Source organism: Oryctolagus cuniculus, chromosome 10 (assembly GCF_051225735.1).
Source record: "Oryctolagus cuniculus isolate XC-2025 breed Fujian yellow rabbit chromosome 10, ASM5122573v1, whole genome shotgun sequence".
Taxonomy (NCBI): domain Eukaryota; kingdom Metazoa; phylum Chordata; class Mammalia; order Lagomorpha; family Leporidae; genus Oryctolagus; species Oryctolagus cuniculus.
In genome coordinates, this window is record NC_142876.1 from 97,231,954 (window position 1) to 97,247,227 (window position 15,274).

Genomic DNA, 15,274 nt, shown 5'->3' on the forward strand with positions numbered 1-15,274 from the left:
TCCCTTGAGGTCCCAAAGAGCACAGAAGTGGAATTCACTGGGCTGCGGTTTGGCCTCGTGCTAAGCAACCTCCCCCTGATAACAGCCCTATGAGCAAGGGGAAGAAACCAAGACTCGAAATTCAGTAAGATGCCCAAGGACACACACAGCTCTGCAGCGTTGGGGCTAGGACTTGAATGCATTCTCCTCATCCAGATGCTATCTTGCTCCCCATCACAAAATATTATATCCCCATCACCTGTCTTGAAGATAGATGAGACGGAGACCTGTCTTCATGCCTTGTAGCTTGCAGAGAATGGCAGTAAGCCAGAGGCAAGAACCCAAGCAGAGAAAAAGATAATTCAGGTCCTGACTCAGCATTGTTCTTGATGACAGTTAAGCTAATGGAAGCTACAAAACACAGCCAAGAAAATTCTTTGTTTTTCTCGCTCTGCTGAATAGGATCTGGCTGTTTGGGGGTCATTTAGAGGCCCTGTCACGTCCGTATCTTGAACAGAGAGCCCATCCTGCCCTTGTGCCTTTCCTAGCACTCCCACCCCGCCCCCCTCCCTAGCTTGCCTGCCTTACGGGGACAAGGCTGCAAGAGGGGTGAGAGGGGTTTATCTTGAAAACAAAGGGCATTTTTAGAGTCTAATATCAAAAGAAATAATATTACAGAATAGTACAAGTAGTAGGATTCAGTTTTTCTTTTCGACATGTACATGAAGACAGGTGCATAGAGAGTAGCCTCCCCCTCAGGGTGCTGTGTGGATGGGTAATTCTATTAGCATCAGAGCTGCTGAGTTACGTGGGGAAGGTGCACGTTCTTAAGCTCAGGTGGCCTGGGTTTGAGTCCTTGCTCTGTCTCTTACTGGCTGTGGGACCTTGGAGGAAATTATCCTTTTAGAGGCTCCAGTTCCTCAGCTGGGAAGCAAAGGTACTGACAGTACCCCGGGCCGCAGTGAGGCCAGGCTCCATCTCTCAATCGGTGTGCTCTGCACTGTGCTTGGTGTGTGGCAGGCACCCGGTCACCACATGTGGTGCCAAAGGCCACATGCAGGCTCCTGGTTCCAGGCCTACAACCCAGCTTCCTTCCTTCTATCGATATGAATCCTAGAGCCAGCTAATGACCAACCTCAGCCTAGAAGGCAAGTTCCAACCTCCAACACAAACAGCCCAGACTACACAGACAACTGCATGAGTACAGGATTCCTGCCACAAGTACACATTCCTTTTCTTAAAAAGATGTATTTATTTATTGTGAGAGATAGAAAGACAAAAACAGAAAGATGACGCAAAGAGCTCCCATTCACTGATTCACTCTTCTGCCTGCAATGACAAAGGCGAAATCTGGCTGGAGCTACAAGCCAGGAACTCAACCCAGGTCTCCCACACGGTTGGCAGGGGCCCAGGACTTGAACCATCACTGCTGGTTTTGCATCAGCAGGAATGTGGACTCAGGAGTCAGAGGCAGGTACTGAGCTCAGGCACTCGGATATGGGATGCAGGCATCTTATCCACCAGGACAAATGCCCACTCCCACAAGTGGGTATTCTAATAAAGACTATTTCATCAGAGCAGAAGAGAGGTAGAAAGCTAGAGACTTGCTGTCTCTCAGTGTCAAAGTCTGTTGTTATGCTGGGATGCATGACCAGAAGGAACAGATCCCACAACACCCATTTCAGGGGCTTTGCATGGAACTCCCCTTGAACTGTGCCCAAGCAGGGGGATTGAGAAAAAACAAGACTAAGGTAAGTGCTTAGAAAACCACAAGCCTGAACTCTATGGAAGCAGACAGGCGTCACTTTAAATGCCTTCAATCTTCTCCACTTGCTGTGGGACCTTGGCAAGTTACCTGACTTTCTTATCTGAAGGGTGAGGACAGACCCTGACTCACAAGGTCGATGTAGGAATTTTGAAAAAGCAATGCCTATAAGGACTCTAGCACACGTTGAAATCGAACACCTTCCTCACTTAGAAAAATTATATCCTAAAATCAATTAGCAAATTTCTTTTAAGGGTTATAAATTTTGTTTTATGATAGTTTACCTTAAAGAAGATGATATGGATTCAAAGCCTTGGGGCTGAGATTATCCAGCTTTGGATACCAATCCTGTCTGCTGTCTTCTGCCTTGTAACCTGGGGGCCAGTGGGCACTGGAGCTGTTCAGGGTGGCCTGCTTAAAGGGGCTAAAGATAAAGATCATAAGGTACTTGGCACAACCCCTGACAGCCTAAACATGTTGGCTGTGTGGTTTTGGTTGTTTCTCTTTTTCTGAGAATTATTCACACAATCGCCTTATTTTAATTTGTGCCTGAAGTCATAGCCACAAATTTTGCATTTCACAGCTTGGTGCACTTCCACTGCAACAATTTAATCCGTATAAAACGTGGACAAAAAGAATATGGAAATGTTTATTTAGATAAACCTAAGAAACTGACATGAACATAATAGAGCCAAACAGATTCTTCATTTTCAAGGCGTCCTGAGCTGATCTAAGACAGCTCAAAGGGTCCACCTGCAGACTAAATGTAGCGATCGCAATTGTGTCCAGGGGGAAAATTTCTTCGCAGTCTGCTCAGAAAGCAAGCACCTACAAGCCCTGGAAGCCCAGGGAAGCATGGGTGGGGAGGGCATTAATATTTATGAGGCACCCACACGAATCAAAGGCTCTGCTTACATTTTCTCACCAGTCGTTACACTACTGCCCACGCCCTACACAATCAGCACCAGGAACAGTGGGGTGTTTTGTTCTGTTTTGTTGTTGTTGCTGTTTTACGTGAAAGGCAGACAGATTTCTCTCTGCTTATTCACTCCCTAAATGCCTTCCACGGCTGGGGCTGGGGCTGGGGCTAGGCCAAGTAGCCAGAACCAGAGCCAGAGCCAGAAACTCAATCCAGGGCTCCCATGTGGGTGACAGGAACCCAACTACTTGAGTCATCACTGCTGATTCCCAAGGGCTGCACTGGGGGGAAGCTGGAGTCAGGAGCCAGAGCCAGGATTCGAACCCAGGCATTCTGATGTGGGAGGCAGGCATCTTAACCACAAAACGCCCACTCATGTTCTGTTCTTATTTTTATTCATTTTCAATTTTTTAAACTTTTTATTTATATGATGGGAACAAATTTCATATATACAGTTTTAAGAGCATGGTACTTCCCACTCTACTCTCCTTCCTTCCCTCACCGCCACCCTCCATCCCCCTTATTTTTCTTTTATTTTTTACAATGACACTTTTAATTTTTTTAAGATTTATTTATTTGTAAGGCAGAGTCAGAGGGAGAGAGAGAAAGAGGGAGAGAGAGCAATCTTCCATCCACTGGTTTACTCCCTAAATGGCCACAATGGCCAGTGCTGGGCAAGCTGAAGCCTGGAGCCAGAAGTTTCTTCTGTGTCTCCCACGTGGGTGGCAGGGGCTCAAGGATCTGGATCCTCTGCTGCTTTCCCAGGTGAGTTAGCAAGGAGCTGGATCAGAAGTGGAGAAAGCCTGGGCTTGAGCCAGTGCCCATATGGGATGCCGGCGCTTCAGGTCCTGGCTTTAATCCACTATACCACAATGACAGCCCCTCAATTTATTTTAAAATCACAAGCTTAACCCTCCATTAAAAAAGAATTCAACAAGTAGTAAGTAGAGAAACCACTGTTCCTCAAGAATATAGACAAGGGCTATAAGTAATAATCAAATCTTAAAATGTCAATTTTGCTCATATACATTATATTTTTTGTGTGCTCTGTGTGTTAGTTACCATAAATCAGGGAAAACATATGATACTTGTCTTTTGGGGAGTGGCTTATTTCACTAAGCATAATTGTCTCCAGCTGTATATTTTCATTTTATTTGAAAGGCATAGAAACACAGACATTTTCCACCCACTGGTTCACTCTCAAGTGCCTACAACAGCCAGGGCTGGGCCAGGCCAAAGTCCATCCAAGTCTCCCATATGGTGGCAGGAACCCAAGTACTTGATCCAGCACCTGCTGCCTCCCAGGGTACACATTAGCAGGAAGCTGGACCAGAAACAGAGCAACCGGGACTTGAACCAAAAAGTGATGTGGGCTTCCCGCGTGGCAACTTAAGCTGCTGCAGCAAACTCCCACCCCTGTTCTATTTTAAACATTTCAAGGGACACTTAACAGGCACTGCTCTGTTTTCCATGTGGGTTGTTCCCCAGGGATTCACATCACAGTTGAGGTGATGAAAGCTTCAAGAGGTAGGACCTAGTGGGAGGTGATCAGGTCATCGAAGGCTCCACGCCACGAGTGGACTAATGCTGCTCTCACGGGAGTGAACTTGCTCTCTTGAGAATGGGTTGGTATAAAAAGAATAGGCCTTGGGGCTGGCGCTGTGGCATAGTGGGCAAGTCTCCACCTGTGGCACCAGAATCCCATATGGGCGCCGGTTCAAGTCCCGGCTACTCCTCTTCCAATCCAGTTCTCTGTTATGGCCTGAGAAACCAGTGGAAGATGGCCCAAGTGCTTGGGCCCCTGCACCTGCGTGGGAGACCCAGAGGAAGCTCCTGGCCCTGGCCATTGCAGCCATCTGGGAAGTGAATCAAATGTCTGTCTGTTTCTCCCTTTCTCTGTAACTCTACCTCTCAAATCAATAAATAAATAACTTAAAAAAATTAAAAGAACAGGCTTAGTCTCTCCCTGGTCTATTGGTTTCTGTCTTGCAAGGTGATCTCTCCGTCCGACACGTGCTCCCAACATGACGCCATTTGCTGTGTTGTGATGTAGCCAGCAGGCCCTAGCCAGAGCCACACAAATGCTGCTACCACGCTTCTGAGCCAGCAGAACTGTGGTCAAAATAAACCTCTTTTCTTTGTACCCTCTGAAGCAGGATTCACCATCACTTATTAAAAAGAGAATCCAGGAGGCAGGTGTTTGGCCTCTCAGCTAAGACCCTCTTTAAGATGTCCATGGCCCACATGAGAGTACCTAGGTTCAATACCCAGCTCCAGCTCCTGACTCCAGCTTCCTGCTAATGAAGACTGGGAGGCAGCAGCGATGGCTCAAGATCCTGGGTTCCTATCACTTACATGGGAGACCCAACTCCTGGCTTCTCCCCATCACAGCCCAGGCTACTGGGGGCAAGTGAGGAGTGAATCAGTGGACAGGAGCAATCTCTTCTCTCTTTTTCTTTTTTTTTTTTTAAAAAAAAGATTTTATTTATTTATTTGACAGGTAGAGTTACAGACAGTGAGAGAGAGAGAGAGAGAGAGACAGACAGACAGACAGGTCTTCCTTCCCTTGGTTCACTCCCCAGATGGCCGTGACGGCCAGAGTTGTGCCAATGCGAAGCCAGGAGCCAGGTGCTTCCTCTGGTCTCCCATGTGGGTGCAGGCGCCCAAGCACTTGGGCCATCCTCCACTACCTTCCTGGGCCACAATAGAGTCTTCTTCCAGGACTAGAAGAGGAGCAGCCGGGATTAGAACTGGCGCTCATATGGGATGCCCGCACTGTAGGCAGAGGATTAACCTAGTGCACTGGCCCCTCTCTCTCTCTTTTTCTTTCTCTCTCTCTCTCTGACTTTCAAGAACTTAGACATGAAGGGGTTAAGTAAATTTTCCACAGGTCACGCAGTTAATAAGTGGTGGAAGCAAAACCTAAGCTCTGGCATTAAGCTGTGCTGTCTTGAGGACAGTGAGCTCTCCTGCTCCAAGGCTGTAACACCACCAGGAATTAGCCACAGTGGGGCTACACGGACAGAAGATCTCATTTAGACTGCTACAGTGATTGTCTGAAGAGTTTGAAGTGGCCTTTTTTTCTTTCTTTCTTTCTTTCTTTCTTTCTTTTTTTTTTTTTTTTTTTGCAAGCAGATCTGGCTATTATTATTGGAATGAATACTAATTCATGCAGTTCAAAATTCAAAAGAGATAAAAAGTATCCTATAGGTACCTGCTATTGCTACCCATTCCAGTCAATATCTTGCCCTGCAAACAGGCAGTGCTATTAGTGTCCTGGGTACATTTGCAGAGGTTCTCATGCACATGAAAGCATAGAAACACACACACACACACACACACACGCTCAAGTAACCTATTGTTCACCCATTTTTGTACTCACTCTTGTCATGGGACTCAATGTCTGGAGGCCATTCCCTATTAACACATGGAGAGCTTCCTCGCCCCCTGTGAGTTTCAAGTATCCCCTTGTATAATCTGTCTCCTCTTGGACATTTAGGTTGCTGCCAGTCTTTCGCTGTTTTGAACAACATAGCAACAAATCACTCAGTCCCCAGACATTTTTCATATTTGGGGATAGAGCTGATAGCATCCTGGAAGTGTAATCGCTGGGTTAAACAGTAATATGCATTGAATAGATACAGCCTCCTTAGTGTCCGTGGATTACCCAGATTCTAAAATGTATAATTCCCATCACTCTGACTGATGAGTGTCTGGTCTGCTGGGTTGAAGCATTCCTAAGATCCCAGCTGGTAGCCACATGACCAGAGATGCTGACGCTGATGAGAAGGCAACGTTCAACCGTAACTCACGCTTTCAAGTTGTAATTTTCACCAAGAGGGTATTTCCCAGTGATTGAATATTACAGAAAGGTTCAAAATTGGAACATACAATGTGCATATTAATGAGATGCTGCTGTTATCTGCTTAATACATTGGGGTACTGCCTAGGCACTGGCTGTAGGTACACAGACAACCACATGAGCGGCACTCTCTAAGGTGTGCACTACTGAATTTGACAACTCTGGATCTCCCCAGATTTAATTTGGAAATTAAATCTGAATCTAATTTAATTTAAAAGAAAAGAGTGCAGCCAAGGTTGTGGTACTGCAGGTCAAACCACACCTGTGACACCAACCTCCTCTAAGAGTGTCTGTTCAAGTCCTGGCTGCTCTGCTTTCCTATCCAGCTCCCTGCTAATGCTCCTAGGAAAGCAGTGGAAGATGGCCCAACTGCTTGGGCCCCTGCCACTCACATGGGAGACCCGGATGGAAATCCTGACTCCTGGTTTGGCCTGGCCCAGCCCTTGCCATTGTAACCATTTGGGAAGTGAGCCAGCAGATGGAAGATCTCTGTCTTTCTATCTCTCCCTCTGTCTCTGTCACTCTGCAACACATTTGAGATCTACCCTGAGTTAGACACAGAGGGGGAACTGATAGATGCTGCTTGATGCCAACCATGAATAAAACCCAGTTCCCTTTTTGACAGTTGACAAATTCCCAGGACATTTTTAAAAAAGGATTATGTATTTAACAGAGTGACAGTGAGAGGAGGAGAGACAGAGAGATCATTCATTTGCTAGTTCATTCCCCAGATGTTCACAATGGCGGGGCCTGGACCAGGCCAAAGCTTGCAACCTGAACTCCATCTGGGTCTCCTACATGGGTGGCAGGAGCCCAACCACTTGGGTCATCTGCTGCCTTTCTGGGAACACTAGCAGGGAGCTGGATTGCAATTGTAGCAGCCAGGACTGAAACCAGTGCTCTGATACAGGATTTTGGCACTGCAAAGCAGCAGACTAACCTGCTGCCCCAAAACACGGCCCCTCCCAGTACATCTAGCTAAAAAGAAACATTAAACCCTGCACCGGAAGGGAGACCAGACACCAGGGGCAGCTTGTCTTTGCCGAAGAACAGAATACAAGGGAACATCACTGACCCCTGGATGTCACAGCGTTTTCCTGAAGGAGGTTAGAGGAGGGCACACAGGAGAAGGAAGCGGGCAGCCCAGGTTTAGACTCCATTCCCAAGGGTGGATCCCTCACCTGGTGTGACACACCGGATTCACTGTGCTTTGCTTTCCATCAAGCATCCTTAGATCCTAAATGAGGTTGGCAACAAAGCCCACACGCGCACACACACGCGCACACGCAGGCCGGATGCTCAGGGAACAGGGAGGATCCTTATGTGCACTGGGGCACTGGAAATGAGGCAGCCGCATTCTCTCATCCCTTATCTTATCTTCGCCTTCACAGAAGAACGACCACCACAGAGGCGCTGGGAGCAGGAGGGAGGTTCCAGGCCCCTCAGATGGAGGAGGCTCATATCTAATCCCCAGCAGCCAGCACTCAGCACTGGTGATAAAGGGATCTAGCAGTCATCGACCTCTCCACAAAGCTGCAATATCCCCAGAGGCCGAGATCCACTGAGCCCTGCAGGGTCATCAGCTGATTTAATCCAGCCAGGTTTTCACAGATAGAGTAACTATGAGCTCCTCTGGGCTTGGTTTGCCAGGACTGATAGCATTTTAAGCGAGCAAATGAATGAGGTAATATACTATCTGGCCTGATTATAGGAGATTTCCCTATCTTGAAGACACAGTTTATTAAATAAACTGATTAGGCCCAATTTGCAGCTAACCTAAAGACAACCATGTCTCCAAAGCCTGAGGCTTTCCACACTTGACAGATAAATCATTTCCCATTATTACTGTGTAGTGTGGTGACCCCTACAGGGAGAAAGGAAGATGGCACCCAGGCCGGCGCATGGGGAAATGAATCTGGGGTGATTCTACCTCCAGGAAGGCTGGAGAAACTGTCACTGGGTAAGGGGGCACCAGTGCCGATTCAAAAATTCCTTCCGCTTCCTCCAGTGCTGACGGCAAGTGCGTCCTTGTCTCCCTTTAAAAGCTCTGTGAGCTGAATATGGCAGAGAGGTGAGCCGCTAACCGACCCTGTTCTGTCCAGAACAACTCCCCTACAGAAAGGATGCTGGTTTTAGGCCTGAGAGGAGCCCAAAGATGATCATTCAAAGCCTAAAATTCTTCAAGTCAGTAGTACCATGATTGGCCCATTCTGCGGGTGTCAGGGAGAAGGTTTCAAGGGCATTTCTAAAAGCTCATGGAAAAAAATGGAATTACAAGGTAAGTTTATTTGGGGGAAAAATAGTTTTTGGAATCCAAGCACAGTTTTTTCCATATATAAATATATTATTTTTATTATATAAATATATATTATTATTTTAAAGAGAAAGGGGTGAGGGGGAAAGAGAGAACGATCTTCCATCTGCTGGTTGACTCCCCAGTTGTCCACAATGGCCAGGGCTGGGTCAAGCAAAAGCCAGGAACTCCATCCATGTCTCCCAAATGGTTGGCAGGGGCCCAAGGATTCAGGCCATCCTACGCTGCTTCTCCAGATGCATTAACAGGGAGCTGGATCAGAAATGGAGCAGCTGGGACTCGAACTGGCATCCGTGTGGGATGCCAGCATCACAAGCAGGGGCTTAACTGGCAAAGCCACAGCGCCAGCCCCCATCATGCACATTGTCCAGGAACTTCTCTGTGACAGGCATGGGTAGACGAGGAAACAGCCTGGTCAGGTACCAGGGATGCTGACAAGATCTCTCTTCCTCCTCAAATGTGTCCTTCCTCACCTGTGCCAATGCCCAGACACCTGCCGCTTGATAGCTCATGCCTCTGGAACCTGCGAACCGTCTACAACCCTCAAAACGCACACTGAATGCAAACGGCCCTGACGTGGGTGGCACTTTCAGCCTTGCTAACATTCTGAGGAAGGAAAGTAACTGAAGCTGAGGCCAACCGTCTGTGCACCTGGAAGGGGATTTCTAGACTGGACCCACCTAGGAGACCTCTAGAGCTCCTTATGTGGTTACAACCATCGAGATCTTGACGCAGACAAAAATGAAGCTATCATGGCTGATGGGGCAAGGATAGTGCCAGGAGAGGAGAGGTAGGGACTGAAGTAGGAGGAAAGGGAGCAGGATGCCCAGCCACCTTTGTCGCCCCCAAACTGTCTGTACACACAGGACTTCCCACACAAGAGTCAGTGTCTTCCCCAGCTTTCCAGCGCCAGCTGGCTGTCCCACGCCTCGGTTCAACTGTGACACTGTACACTGAAGTTAGCGTCACATCCTGTAAGTTAAGGTCCCATCCAGCATGACTGCTTCCACGTTAGGAGCCCGTGGCAAGGCCCAGGGTGCCGCTTGTACTTCTGACCAACTGGCTCTAAATTCAAGGACTTTCTACAACCTCCTGCCGAGGTTTGATAATTTGCTAGGGCTCTTTCCGGGACTCAGAACAGGGCTTCGCTCACTCTCACTGGTTTATTGTGATGGAAACAGAGGAATAGCCAGATGAAGAGGTACCCAAGGTAAGGTTCCCAAGGGGCACCAGCCTAGGAGCTTCCAGGCACAGCTGGAGGTATTCGCCAGTCTGGAAGCTCCCCAAGCCCTGTCACTTAGGGATTTTTATGGAGGCTTCATTTCATAGGCATGATTGATTAAGCAATTGGTCATTGGTGATTAAACTCCAGCTCCAGCTCCTCTGTCCTCCCTGGAGGCCTAGAGACGAGACCGGAAGTTCCATGGTCTTTCTAGTGGCCATTTACCATCCTGACACTGGGCATCTCACAAGCTATAAATACCCACTCTTATCACACCACAGATTCCGAGGACCTAAGGAGCTGCGTACTAGGCATCCAGACACAAAGAGCAAGCATTTATTTGTTAGGAGCTGGCATTGTGGCATAGCAGGTAAAGTCTTGCTCTTACTGGCAGAGCAAGAGTTACAGAGAGGCTTGGCGGGGGGGGGGAGGGGGTTCTTCCACCCACTGGCTCGTTCCCCAGATGGTCCTAACAGCCGGAGCTGTGCCAATCCAAAGCCAAGAGCTTCTTCTGGGTCTCCCATGCAGGTGCAGGGGCCCAAGCACTTGGGCCATCTTCCACTGCTTTCCCAGGCCATAACAGAGAACTGGGTCAGAAGTGGAGCAACTAGGACTCGAACCAGCACCCATATGGGATGTTGGCACCGCAGTCAGCAGCTTTACTCACTGTGCTACAGTGCCGGCTCTGCAATGTAACCTTCTTATGTCTTTTGCCACACATCTTGGTAATCTGAACTGAGAAAGTCATTGTTTTCTAGGGCTATCTGGCTAACAGGTAGGTTCTGTTCTTTCAAGAATAAAAACAAGGACTTTCTCGGATAAATGGCCTATATTATAAGAAATTCTAAAGAAAATTCTTCAGTCTGAGAGGAGCTGATACTATAATAAAAGTGATCTTCAAAAAGGAGTAAATGACATAAAATGGTAAATACATGGATAAGTCTAAAAGACCACTTCTTCCTTCTTGTTAAGGTAAGAGTAACTGTTCAAAACACAGTTTTTACAATTTTCCCATGGAGTCTCTAACAGATATAGACCTGCACAGTTGCAGGCTTCTACATTTTAAGTAAAGTGGTGTGGGACCAGTGCTGTGGCGCAGCGGGTTAAAGCCCTGGCCTGAAGCACCAGCATCCCAGATGGGTACTGGTTCAAGTCTTGGCTGCTCCTCTTCTGATCCAGCTCTCTGCTATGGCCTGGGAAAGCAGTAGAAGATGGCCCAAGTCCTTGGGCCCCTGCACCCACGTGGGAGACCCAGAAGAGGCTCCTGATTTCTGGCTTTGGATTGGCCCAACTGCAGCCATTTGCAGCCATCTGGGAAGTGAACCAATGGATGGAAGACCTTTCTCTCTATCTCTGCCTCTCTGTAACTCTGCCTTTCAAATAAATAAAGTAAATCTTTTAAAAAAAGGTGAAGTGGTGCAATATTACTCTCAGTGGACTGGAAAGTTAGAGATGTATATTGTAATCCCTAGAATGCACATGAAAATTTTAATGCAAAGAAATACAGTTACAAATCTAATCAAAGTTATGCTGACATTCTACAAAGCATTCAAATAATTTTTTAAGAGGCAAAAAAAAAAAAACAAGACTGCAGTGGGCAGACATTTGGCCTAGTGAGTAAGATGCCACTCTGGATGCCCACATCCTGTAATGGGTCCAAGTCCCAGCTCCACTATCAGTTCCAGCTTCCTGCTGATGCACTCTGGGAGGAAGCAGGTGATGGTTCAGTTAATTGGTCTCTGCTGCCCACATGGGAGACCTGGTCTGAATTTCCAGCTCCTGGCTTCAGCCTGACCCATCCCCGGCTGTTGCAGGCATTAGGGAATGCACGAGTGGATGAGAAATCTCTCTGATTGTATGTCTCTCTGCTTTTCATATAAAAAACAATGAGAGAGTGATCAAAGGACAAAAAAGAAGGAATGAACAAAGGAAGGAGGGCCAAAAGAAATAAAAAAAAACAAAGGGACACAAAGAAAACAAATAGCAAAAATGTTAGACAAATTCAACAATAACAAAAATTACCAGTAAATGTTGTTGGTCTAAACTTGCACTCATCAAAACAATAGCTACTGGCCACATGTGGAGATTTAAACTTACAGTAACTACAATTAAATAAGATTCAAACTTCAGTTCTTCAGTCACACCGGCCACATCCTAATTACAGGGGCCTGACAGCTGCCACGCTGAGTGGCACAGACACGGGATGTTCTATCACCATAGGAAGTTCTGATGGACAGTGCTAGAAACACTCCAATAAAAAGGCAGAGAAGGTCAGAACAGATAGCATGCACTTCCCAACTCTACACTGTCTACCTGAAAAGCACTTTAAATATACAGACTGAGTGTGGAAAAATATACAGCGTTTGGGGCCAACGCTGTGGCGTAGCAGGTAAAGCTACCGCCTGCAGTGCCAACATCCCATGTGGGTGCCAGTTCAAGTCCGGCTGGTCCACTTCTCATCCAACTCTCTGCTATGGCCTGGGAAAGCAGTGGAAGATGGCCCAACCCACTGGGCCCCTGCACCCGTGTGGGAGACCCGGAGGAAGCTCCTGGCTCCTGGCTTTGGATCGGTGCAGCTCCGGCTGTGGTGGCCAATTGAGGAGTGAACCAGTGGATGGAAGACCTGTCTCTCTCTCTCCCTCTTCTTCTCTCTCTGTATAACTCTTTCAAATAAAAAATAAATCTTAAAAAAAAAAACAGACATAGCATGCAACATTAAGTACAAGGGCTACACTAGCTGCATTAATATCAGATAAAGTTACTGTGAGAAAAAAATTACCATAGAAAAAGGTAGCATTTCCTAATGTTAAAATCAAGATGACAATCACAAACATGTATGCACCTAAAAGTGGAATTTCAAAATATATAAAGCTCAAATGGACAGAATTAAAGGGAGAAATGTACAAAAATGCAATCATAGTTGAAGAATTTAACAACCCAATCTTGGCAATTTATAGAATAATTGGACAAAAAAAAATCAGTAAAGGCCTAAAGGATCTTACTGACACTATCTCTCATTTTGACTCATTGGTATTTCTAGAACACTAAACCCAACAACTACACGATACATGTTCTTTGTAAGTGCACGTAATAACAAGATAGCAAATACATAAGGCAAGAAAAGAAGCCTCAATTGATTTCCAAGAATTAAAATCACATGGATTTTTTCTTTAATTCCAATGGAATTAGAAATCAGTAACAATGCAAAATCTTTTAAATTACCTAAAAATTGAAATTAAATAATGTTGGTGAGACATAACTGAAACTGCCGCTCCCTTGCCCGCAAAGGAACGACACTGTTCGCAGCTCATCGGTCTTCAGCAGACTTTTAATGGGAAAATAACAGGGACAGTGAAAGAATGAAAGGAGGAGAGTGGACAGGAAAGCCCCCTCCTTCCTCAGCACATAGCTTATATACAAAATCTGGCCAATTGCAAGCGGGCTCAAGTCCATGCACGGAACACTCCAATCCGTCGTCTGTTCACACAGTGTGCATGCATCCTCGGGCCAATCAGATGAGGTGTCACGCAGCAGGCAGGCTCACCGCGCGGTCCTCAGCGCCATCTTGTTGTTTACCACATTCTCAACTCCTCTGGAACGTCCCGACCGTGGGAAAGCATTGCCCTAACTGAAACTAGCAACATTTGCCTTGTGATAAAGACACAGCAACAGCTATCAGACCGACCCTGACGTGGGGGCTCCATGGCTGCGCATCCCATGGAGCCCCACAGAAACAATGCCTAGACATAAATCTATAACTTTAAATGCTTATATTAGAAAGGAATATAGATGTAAACACCAAAGATTTCAGCCTAAGAAACCAGGAAAGGGGCCTAAAGTAAAGAGAACAAGTAAGATAGTAAGAGCAGAACCCACCAAAACAGAAAACAGATAAACACAGAGAGAAATCTGGTTATTTGAAAAGGTAACTAAAATGGCTAAACAAGTAGGCAGACTAATCAAAAGACAAAAATGAAAATTACCATGATCTGGGACAAGAAGCTGTTAAAAATATATTAAGCAAATATTACGCACAAATGTACGCTAATTCAACCAATCCTAAGTACATACTTTTTCTGTACACACGTATCTATGATAAAGTTTAACTTATAAGCTAAGCACAATAAAGGATTAACTACAATATCTCATAATAAGATAAAAGTTACACCAACACACTGCGGGCAGGCGTTTGGCCTAGTGGTTATGATGCCAGTTAAGAGCTTGCCTCTCTTGGTGGAGTTCCTGGGTTTGATAGCTGCTCCACTCCTGACTCCCGCTCCCAGCTAAGGCAGACCCCTGGGAGGGACTGGTTATGGCTCCAAGTGATTGAGTTCCTGCTACCAGCTTTGGTCTCAGCGGCTGTTGCAGGCACTTGGGGAGTGAACGAGCAAACGGGAGCTGGGAACTCTCTCTATATACATCTATCCAACTCTGTTTCTCTCTTTCTGCCTCTCAAAAAGGAAGGAAGGTAGGAGGGACACAGGGAGGAAGACAGCATTTAAAAATATATGTGCCGGTTCAAGTCCTGGCTGCTCCACTTCCCATCCAGCTCCCTGTTAATGTGCCTTCGAAGGCAGCAGCGGATGGCCCAAGTGGTTGAGCCTCTGCCACCCACAAGGGAGATCCGATGGAGTTCCTGGCTCCTGGTTTCAGCTTGACCCCAGCCCTGGCCATTGCAGTCATTTCAGGAGTGGACCAGTGGATAGAAGACCTCTTTCTCTATCTCCACCCCACCCCCACCATGTTTGTGGGTGCCTCCCTCTCTGATGCTCTGCCTTTCAAATAACGAAATGTTTTGAAACATGCATTTAAGATAGTATCCGTATTGATTCCTATGGGACCAACTTTCTGTTATTCACTTTTTTTGCTCCTTAGCGTTCTAGTGAGACTTAAAGATGAAGGCATCGTAACACACTGAACACAGTGCCCCACATTCAGTAAATGATTGATAAATGTGGTCTACTGCTTTTTCATGGGTGGTAGGCACATCTTTACAAGTACCACATAAGAGTCTAGGAAAGCCAAGAAACTCACCGTTCATCAGTGTAGTTCTTGTTAACATTTTCCACAAATCTTCCCAAACATGTGGGGTTACTTTCACTTTACTTCAAGATTTACGTTTTTATCCTCTTTGATTTTAAATTGCATAGGGTGAATGTTCTTCCTTACAACAAGCAAGCAAACCAAGTTGAAGTCTACAGGATGAACCAGGA

At 46.4% G+C, this 15,274-nt stretch overlaps 1 long non-coding RNA gene across 9 annotated transcripts in view; it reads right to left on the reverse strand.

Moving 5' to 3' along the window:
- The window catches only part of LOC149124352 (uncharacterized), a 79,154-nt gene that overhangs the window by 63,191 nt on the left and 689 nt on the right, over window positions 1-15,274 (reverse strand). For 5 of the 9 annotated variants that reach the window (XR_016214291.1, XR_016214289.1, XR_016214290.1 and 2 more), the window contains exons 1-2: window positions 15,096-15,234; window positions 2,029-2,168 (exon numbers count right to left, since the gene is read on the reverse strand). This is a non-coding gene — a long non-coding RNA (uncharacterized LOC149124352). Of the gene's footprint in view, window positions 1-2,028; window positions 2,169-15,095; window positions 15,235-15,274 lie in introns of those variants that run through there. The other 4 variants (XR_016214296.1, XR_016214293.1, XR_016214295.1 and 1 more) reach the window with 3 other exon arrangements.